We start from the raw sequence: 9,102 nt of genomic DNA on the forward strand, positions 1-9,102 counted from the left end.
GTGTTGTATCGTGAGGTGGGATTATGAGGTAACTTCTCATATACATTGGTATCTGCTAGTTGTTGTTTAATCTCATCTATGTATTGGCTGGTGTCCATCACGACCAAGGCTCCCCCTTTATCGGCAGGCTTAATCGTGATTTGTTTGTTTCGTGTTAGGTCATCGAGTACCTGTCTCTCTATCCTGGATAAATTGTTGTGTGTGTGTCCCGTGCTGTTCATTCTCCTCAATGTCTCAATCTCTGTGGAGACTAGTTTGATATATGCCTCTATGCAATTGTCAGTGGGGGGCGGAGAGAAGGTGCTGCGAGGTCGTAAGCCTAGGTCCTTGGCAGTAAGTTCGGTGGAATGTGTAGTAGGGGAGGATATGACTGGAGATTGTGAGAAAAAACCTTTTAATCTGAGTTGTCTGTAGAATGCTTGTAACTCTTGCTCAACAATGAACCAATCAGTGGAATATGTTGGACAAAATGAAAGTCCTTTGGACAATACAGTCACCTGTAAATCAGAAAGGGAGAGTGAAGAGATATTTACCACTAATTGTTGTAGTTCACTGGTGGCTTTCTGGTTGTTCTCACTGGTCTCTGCTCTGTAGGGTCCCTTGTGGCTCCTTCGATGTTTGCGGCCACCCCTCTTACTTTTTTGCGAACGGTTGCTGTCGGATCCTGGGATAAAAAAGCCGGGTTCTCAGCAGAATGTTGGCTGGTTCTCTCTTGTGTAGACTCCTCTGAAGTGTCAGATTCTGCTGAGGTGAATCCAAACCTCGGTCCTGTTTGTCTTGGACGTCCTCTACCTCTGCCTTGGGGATATCTGCGTGGACCTCGAGATTGACCCGTGGTGCCCTTATTAGTTTTCGGTATCTGCCAGCTGAATACGTGACCCTTAGTGTAGTCCTCTATGTCACGATGCCACTTATTGGCCTTTACTTTCTCAATTTCTTCACAAAACTTATTGATGTCAATGTCACTTTTGGCTTTGATGTCCTTCCATTCATCAGTTGGTAATTTGCTGCTTAGTAGTGCTTCAGTGGTGGTAATAGTCTTTTTGCAGGTGAGAATTTCTGGGTTAAGGAATTCCAAGTTAAGCAGAATAAGATCAAAACAATATTTTTTGGTTATTGCCTCAAACTTGGTACAAAATTGCTTGTTCTCTGGAAACAGATTGGGTCTCAAATGGGGTCTCAGTCCTCTTGGTATTCTATGTGCTCTATAGTATTCAGTCAGTATTGTAGAGTGTAACTCTAATGATATTAGTCTCTTACGTTCATTTTCCCACTTTCTCTTCAAGACATCAGTGGGAGGTGCACAAAGGAAAGAACCATCGCGTCCGGGACCCCCTTCAAGGATAATCTGTGCCTCAACATCTGTATAGGTGAAGGTACCCCGATCATCAATAGAACCAGAGATAGGGGCATCAGAACAGGCCCCCAGATCAGGCGGTGCACGCTGGGAAGGATGTGACATACCAAAACAGCTGAAAGTTCCAACAGCACCTTGGAGATACTCCAAATTGTTGATCAGAAAATAGAGATAGGATGCACGCAGGACGGCTCACAATCCTTGGTGTGAGCACTGAACTGTAGAAAGAAGGGAATCCCACAGCATCCGATGCAAAATAAAGTGTGTTTAATCACACATCAGGGTACAAAAGTGCAACGTTTCGGCCAATCCTGGCCTTTGTCAAGCATAAACATGGTGTGCAAACAGGGGGTATATATATGAGCAAACAAGAAAAGAATCAACCCACGGGGAGGTACACGGGAGGGAGGGGGGAGGAGGACGTGAAAACAAGGGAGGAGGGTAAAAAGAAAAAAAAAAAAAAAAAAAAAAAAAAAAAAAAAAAAGGAAAAACCTGGGGTGGCACAGTTCATAAACGTTAACTATACACAACACATTTAGATGATCAACACATTCTGTATATCCGGATAGGTGTGTGATCCTATGTAGTGAAAATTGTGACACCTGCGGGCCGAGAATATGTACATAATATATGCATACAAATTAAATGTATTACCGGGTCTTGGATGTGGCCGGTACGACGGGAGACTCTGCACGAGAGAGCGCTGACAACTTCCGGACGCCAGAATCAGCTGATCCGTGTTGCCGCGTGCGTGCGTGGTCACGTGACCGGCGGGGTGACGTGGACCAATAAGGTTAAGGGAAGGCGGAACTGAGTACCGGTTGCTATGATGCTTGAGAAACATAAACAACGGGCTGTCAAAGCGGCCCGGTGTTCATATCGGAGAGCAGTGGGGGCACCGTGTGTCAGTCTGGGGGGCTTACAAGGCAGAAAAATAGATTGAAAGGTAGAAAAAGCATATGAATCTATAACTGCATCACAGAAGGTGGTCCCATAATTACAAGTCTAACAAAAATAAATAAATAAATAGATAAACCCAGGAAACCTGACCCGACATTGCAGGTCAGCACTGTAAGTGTCAGTGCTTTGGGGCATAATAAAGGGTCACAAGGTGACATACATCAAAGCCGGAGGTGGTAATAAAAATGGACTAAGTGGAGGTTAGGTGACCATGTGAGAAGTGACCCGACATTGCAGGTCTGCGCTAACTACTGTAGCGCTTTGGGGCTACATCAAAGAAGGTTGGCCAAATGGAGTATGGCCTGTATTGGCCAGTATATAAAAATAAAAAACATAGGTATACATCAACACACCATAGTTGCCAGAGATCCGAGTGTTAACCATTTAATGTTAACCATTCTCCCACCTCTCATCTAAATGGTTAACACTCGGATCTCTGGCAACTATGGTGTGTTGATGTATACCTATGTTTTTTATTTTTATATACTGGCCAATACAGGCCATACTCCATTTGGCCAACCTTCTTTGATGTAGCCCCAAAGCGCTACAGTAGTTAGCGCAGACCTGCAATGTCGGGTCACTTCTCACATGGTCACCTAACCTCCACTTAGTCCATTTTTATTACCACCTCCGGCTTTGATGTATGTCACCTTGTGACCCTTTATTATGCCCCAAAGCACTGACACTTACAGTGCTGACCTGCAATGTCGGGTCAGGTTTCCTGGGTTTATTTATTTATTTATTTATTTTTGTTAGACTTGTAATTATGGGACCACCTTCTGTGATGCAGTTATAGATTCATATGCTTTTTCTACCTTTCAATCTATTTTTCTGCCTTGTAAGCCCCCCAGACTGACACACGGTGCCCCCACTGCTCTCCGATATGAACACCGGGCCGCTTTGACAGCCCGTTGTTTATGTTTCTCAAGCATCATAGCAACCGGTACTCAGTTCCGCCTTCCCTTAACCTTATTGGTCCACGTCACCCCGCCGGTCACGTGACCACGCACGCACGCGGCAACACGGATCAGCTGATTCTGGCGTCCGGAAGTTGTCAGCGCTCTCTCGTGCAGAGTCTCCCGTCGTACCGGCCACATCCAAGACCCGGTAATACATTTAATTTGTATGCATATATTATGTACATATTCTCGGCCCGCAGGTGTCACAATTTTCACTACATAGGATCACACACCTATCCGGATATACAGAATGTGTTGATCATCTAAATGTGTTGTGTATAGTTAACGTTTATGAACTGTGCCACCCCAGGTTTTTCCTTTTTTTTTTTTTTTTTTTTTTTTTTTTTTTTTTTTTCTTTTTACCCTCCTCCCTTGTTTTCACGTCCTCCTCCCCCCTCCCTCCCGTGTACCTCCCCGTGGGTTGATTCTTTTCTTGTTTGCTCATATATATACCCCCTGTTTGCACACCATGTTTATGCTTGACAAAGGCCAGGATTGGCCGAAACGTTGCACTTTTGTACCCTGATGTGTGATTAAACACACTTTATTTTGCATCGGATGCTGTGGGATTCCCTTCTTTCTACAGTTCAGTGCTCACACCAAGGATTGTGAGCCGTCCTGCGTGCATCCTATCTCTATTTTCTGATCAACAATTTGGAGTATCTCCAAGGTGCTGTTGGAACTTTCAGCTGTTTTGATGTACGTGTCCTATCCTGCAATGTGTTCATCTTGGCTTGGTCCCGGGTATCTCTCAGCCAGCCATGATGCTTCTTTGGCTAAAGAAGGCCGAGAAAGTCCCTGCGGGCCGCCAGCTTCTTATCATAAAGGAATACCTTCAGTGCAATTTATGGATCAGATTTAGCTCTACAGCTGCAAGTTATTTCTTCTCCATTTAGCTCACAACATGAAAGTTAATGTTTACGCAGCTATTTATTTTTTCTTCTCTAAATTACTGTTTCTCGTTGCCTACATTATATCGGCTGTAATTTCCATGTCATTGTCATTTTCTGAATTCATTATTACAAGAAACACACCTGGTCAGGGCTGACAAAACACGGACGCGTTCTGTGGAGTATTATTACTTTCCATCATCAATCTACAGAGAAGATCAGGTTATTCTACAGTCACATAGAATGCAGACAGACTCCTATCTATCTATCTATCTATCTATCTATCTATCTATCTATCTATCTATCTATCTATCTCCTATCTATCTATCTATCTATCTATCTATCTCCTATCTATCTATCTATCTATCTATCTCCTATCTATCTATCTATCTATCTATCTATCTATCTATCTATCTATCTATCTCTTATCTATCTATCTATCTATCTCCTATCTATCTATCTATCTATCTATCTCCTATCTATCTATCTATCTATCTATCTATCTATCTATCTATCTATCTATCTCCTATCTATCTATCTATCTATCTATCTATCTATCTTCACTCAATCTCAAAGCGGCACTTCTATTACTAGTGTGGGTGCCAGTAGATAGGTCCCGACCACGGACCAAACTAATACAGTTCAGAAAATACTCCACGGCAACTCCAATGCGTGTCAAACATGCTTCAAATTTATTTCATCTTGTAGTATATCAAAATAATAGTGCAGCACAGCAAATCAGTATGCGACGTTTCGACAGTCTCTCACTGCTTGAAAAAGACAGTGATAGACTGTCGAAACATCGCATACTGATTTGCTGTGCTGCACTATTATTTTGATATACTACAAGATGGAATAAATTTGAAGCACGTTTGACACGCATTGGAGTTGCCGTGGAGTATTTTCTGAACTCTATCTATCTATCTATCTATCTATCTATCTATCTATCTATTCACCTGTATATGAAGCTATCATTTCCTAATACATCTTTATATGTTCACACTACGTATATTTCAGGCAGTATTTGGTCCTCTTGTCAGGTCCTCATAGCAACCAAAACCAGGAGTGGATTGAAAACACAGAAAGGATCTGTTCACACAATGTTGAAATTGAGTGGATGGCCGCCATAAAACGGTAAATAACTGCCATTATTTCAATATAACAGCCATTGTTTTAAAATAACAGCAAATATTTGCCATTAAATGACGGCCATCCACTAAATTTTAACATTATGTGAACAGATTCTTTCTGTGTTTTTAATCCACTCCTGGTTTTGGTTGCTATACAGCCTCAAATATACGTAGTGTGAACCCAGCCATAGTTAAATGGCTTTCTTGCTTGTTCAAAAAGGACAACTATGCCATTGGATGCCAAATCGGTACCCACCACAGATATATTTTTTTTTTTTAAACTCTTTTTATTGAAGGATAAGGAACAGACACAAACAATGTGATATATTACATACATTATGTACATGACAGCTCAGCAGAGCAGTTATAAAGGCGTCTGTGTCCACAAATCACAAAAGAAAGCAGAAGAGGGCAGTAGAAAAACCACATTACATAGTAAAGAAAGATATCACACATATCAAACAATAATACCATTGCGGACATCTCCACACAGCGAAGTCCTGAAATTAAATTAATCATCACCGCGAGGTGAAGGAATATTGTGTTCGTCTATCCGTACAAACCTACTAGGTTGGAATGCTGTCAGAGGCGAGTCACACCACCAGCCCCACACTTTACGGAGTTTCCAAGGACACCCTCTGTGTTTATAAATAATAAACTCGTAAGACAGTATGGAATTGATTAGCTTTTTCCATTTACCCACTGATGGGGGTCTGATATCCATCCACCTCATTGCTACCGTCTTTCGTGCCATAAACAGGGACTCTTTCAGGAAGATCCTATGGTAGTGCGGCCACTCTTCTTCATCTAAATAAACCCAATAAGCACACTTTGGGCGTGCAGGGTACTGTAATTCCTATAATCTGTGATAATTGAGCCGACACTTCAGACCAGAATGCTCCGACATCTGGGCAGGCCCATATCATATGCCAGAAGTCTGATCTCGGGGAGTGACACCTGTGACATTCCTCTGAAGGATATCTGCCCATTCTATGCATTTGTACAGGTGTTAGATAACTTTGATGAATGATAAATAACTGTGTCAATCTATTGTTAACGGCAGGAGAAACATATAAATGGGAAGATAGGACATCAGACCACTCATCCTCAGACAACTCTCCCAAAGAGCAACGCCACCTATCTTCAACTGGTAGAGGGTTGTTTTCTATGCGATACTGAATGAGAAATGAGTATAGTGCAGAGATTAGACCTCCAGGACCCTGAGACCTGAACACACCAATAAGGGGATAATCAGAGAAAGGTAAAGAAGGCCAAGGAAACTGGGCATGAAAGGCATGTCTGAGCTGCAAATATCTATACATAGACCCCCTCGGTAGATCATGTTTGTCTTGCAATTGTTGAAAAGAACAGAAAGTTTGATCTCTACACACATCCTCTATTTTACAAATACCGTGCCATATCCAGAAATGAGGCTCCAAATGTTCAGAAAAATGTGGTAGGTTAGGATGGTCCCATAGTGGAGTGTCCACCATTACCCCTTGATAATTTAATAACTTTTTAACGGCACCCCAGACCTGTGAAGCCAGTTTATGCAATGGTAGGAGTTTAGATGGTTTTAGGTACCCACCCTCTAGAACAGGCCACAAATGCCGGAGATCCAAAAAGTGGGCCAAATGGTGTTCTCTATTCGGTAAGATCTCCGCCTCTACCCACGTCCTAAGATACCGCAGTTGTCCCGCCAAATAGTATAAATACATATCCGGGAGAGACATCCCACCGTATGACTTAGGCCGCTGAAGTGTCAGTAGACTCAATTTGGACCTGGAGGCACCCCACACAAAAGAGGGAAAGAGAGAGTGAAGAGTTTTAAAGAAAGATAGTGGAATTGGGGCAGAAGCGTGTTCCAGCATATACAGACATTTAGGCAAAATTACCATTTTTATAAGGTTAATACGCCCTGGCACAGCAAGAGGGAGAGTCGCCCAAATCTTGAACTTGGTTTTTATATACTCTAAAAGAGGGTAAATATTCGTGGAGGTGTCAAGGGAGTATTGTCTACAAATCGTAATTCCCAAATATTTGAATTGGGACACAACATGTAACCCATGGGCACTAACCGCCCAGCCCTCTGGGCACAAAGGCATAAAAACAGACTTAGACCAATTGATATATAAACCAGAATATTTACCAAAGGAATTGAAAAGAGAAATCGCTAGCGGGAGGGTAGTATGTGGGGAGGACATAAACAGGATAGTGTCATCAGCATATAATCCCACCCTATCTTCCCTATCACCATTTATAATACCTTTGTATAATGGGTCTTTCCGTAACCTTAATGCTATAGGTTCAATAGCCAATGCGAATAATAGGGGTGACAGTGGACACCCCTGTTGGGTGCCACGGATAGCGAGAAATATTGAGAGTATACTCCGTTTACCATAATACGTGCTTTAGGAGCTTGATATAATAGTGACACCCACCTAAGGAAGTTCGGTCCAAAACCAAACCGTTTCAGTACCTCTAGGAGATATCCCCACTCTACTGAATCAAATGCCTTAGTTGCGTCTAACGAGGCCAAGGCCCAATCCGCCCCCTTTACACCCCCCACCTGAACAAGAGACTGTACTCTGCGGATATTATCCGAGGTGGAACGGCCCGGAATGAATCCCGATTGATCACAGTGAATTATTTCAGTAATATATTTATTAAGCCTGTTGGCTAACATCTTTGTGAGAATTTTATAATCTAGATTAAGTAGAGAAATGGGCCTGTATGAGCTACAGTCCAAGGGGTCTTTATCAGGCTTCAGTAACACCATAATAGTGGCCTCATTCATAGAATCTGGGAGCTTGTTCTCATCAAAAGCATATTGATACATACTAAGCATAACAGAAGGGACCTGATCAATATAACGTTTAAAGACCTCAATCGGGATTCCATCCGGGCCCGGAGCTTTACCTGCCCTAATATCTGATACAGAATCCAGAAGCTCCTCAGGTGTAAATGCAGCTTCCAAATCATCTCTACTATCTGTCAGTAAGGTGGGGAACACCAGACCATCAAGGTAACCATACAGGTCTGACTGAGTGTAGTCCACCCTAGTCGTGTACAGATCCATATAAAAGTTAGTAAAACATGCAGCTATACCATTATCTGAAGTGTGAATCGCACTTTGTGAATCTCTTATCTTAATAATAGCTGGAGAAGCAGAGTTTTGATGGATCAAATGTGCAAGCATTTTGCTAGATTGGTTACCCAGTTCAAAATATGTTTGCTTAGTGAAGAATAACTTCCGACTGGCCTTTTCCTTAATATGGAGCAAATATTGACGACCCGCTACCACCCAGGCATTTTTATGCACTTCGGTGGGATCTTGCACGAATTGTGTTTCTAAATGCAAACAACGTGTAGCTAACTCCATCTCCTCACGCTTCAGATATGAAATGGTGGACTGCACACAACCCCGCAGATATGCTTTAAACGTTTCCCATAAGATATCTTTATTCTCATGAGGATCGTTAGCAAGGAGAAACTGAGATATCTGATCAGGAATTCTGTCATGAGGGCCAATTAGTGACAACCAAAAGGGATGTATCCTATGGTTCCTTGCCCTAAGAGTGCCTGTAGTGTTAACGTGTAAGAGTAACGCGGAGTGATCCGTTATTCCCCTCTGGGAGTAGAACACCCTAGACACGGCAAAGGCCATAGACGGCGTGCCGATCGCATGATCTATTCTAGACAGGGAGTGTCTACCTGCTGCATGACATGAATAATCCCTTCCATTAGGGTGATGGTGTCTGTATATATCTACCCAACCGAGTTCGTCCATGAGAGATCTCAAAGG

The sequence above is a fragment of the Dendropsophus ebraccatus genome, chromosome 11, assembly GCF_027789765.1.
Source record: "Dendropsophus ebraccatus isolate aDenEbr1 chromosome 11, aDenEbr1.pat, whole genome shotgun sequence".
Lineage (NCBI taxonomy): Eukaryota > Metazoa > Chordata > Amphibia > Anura > Hylidae > Dendropsophus > Dendropsophus ebraccatus.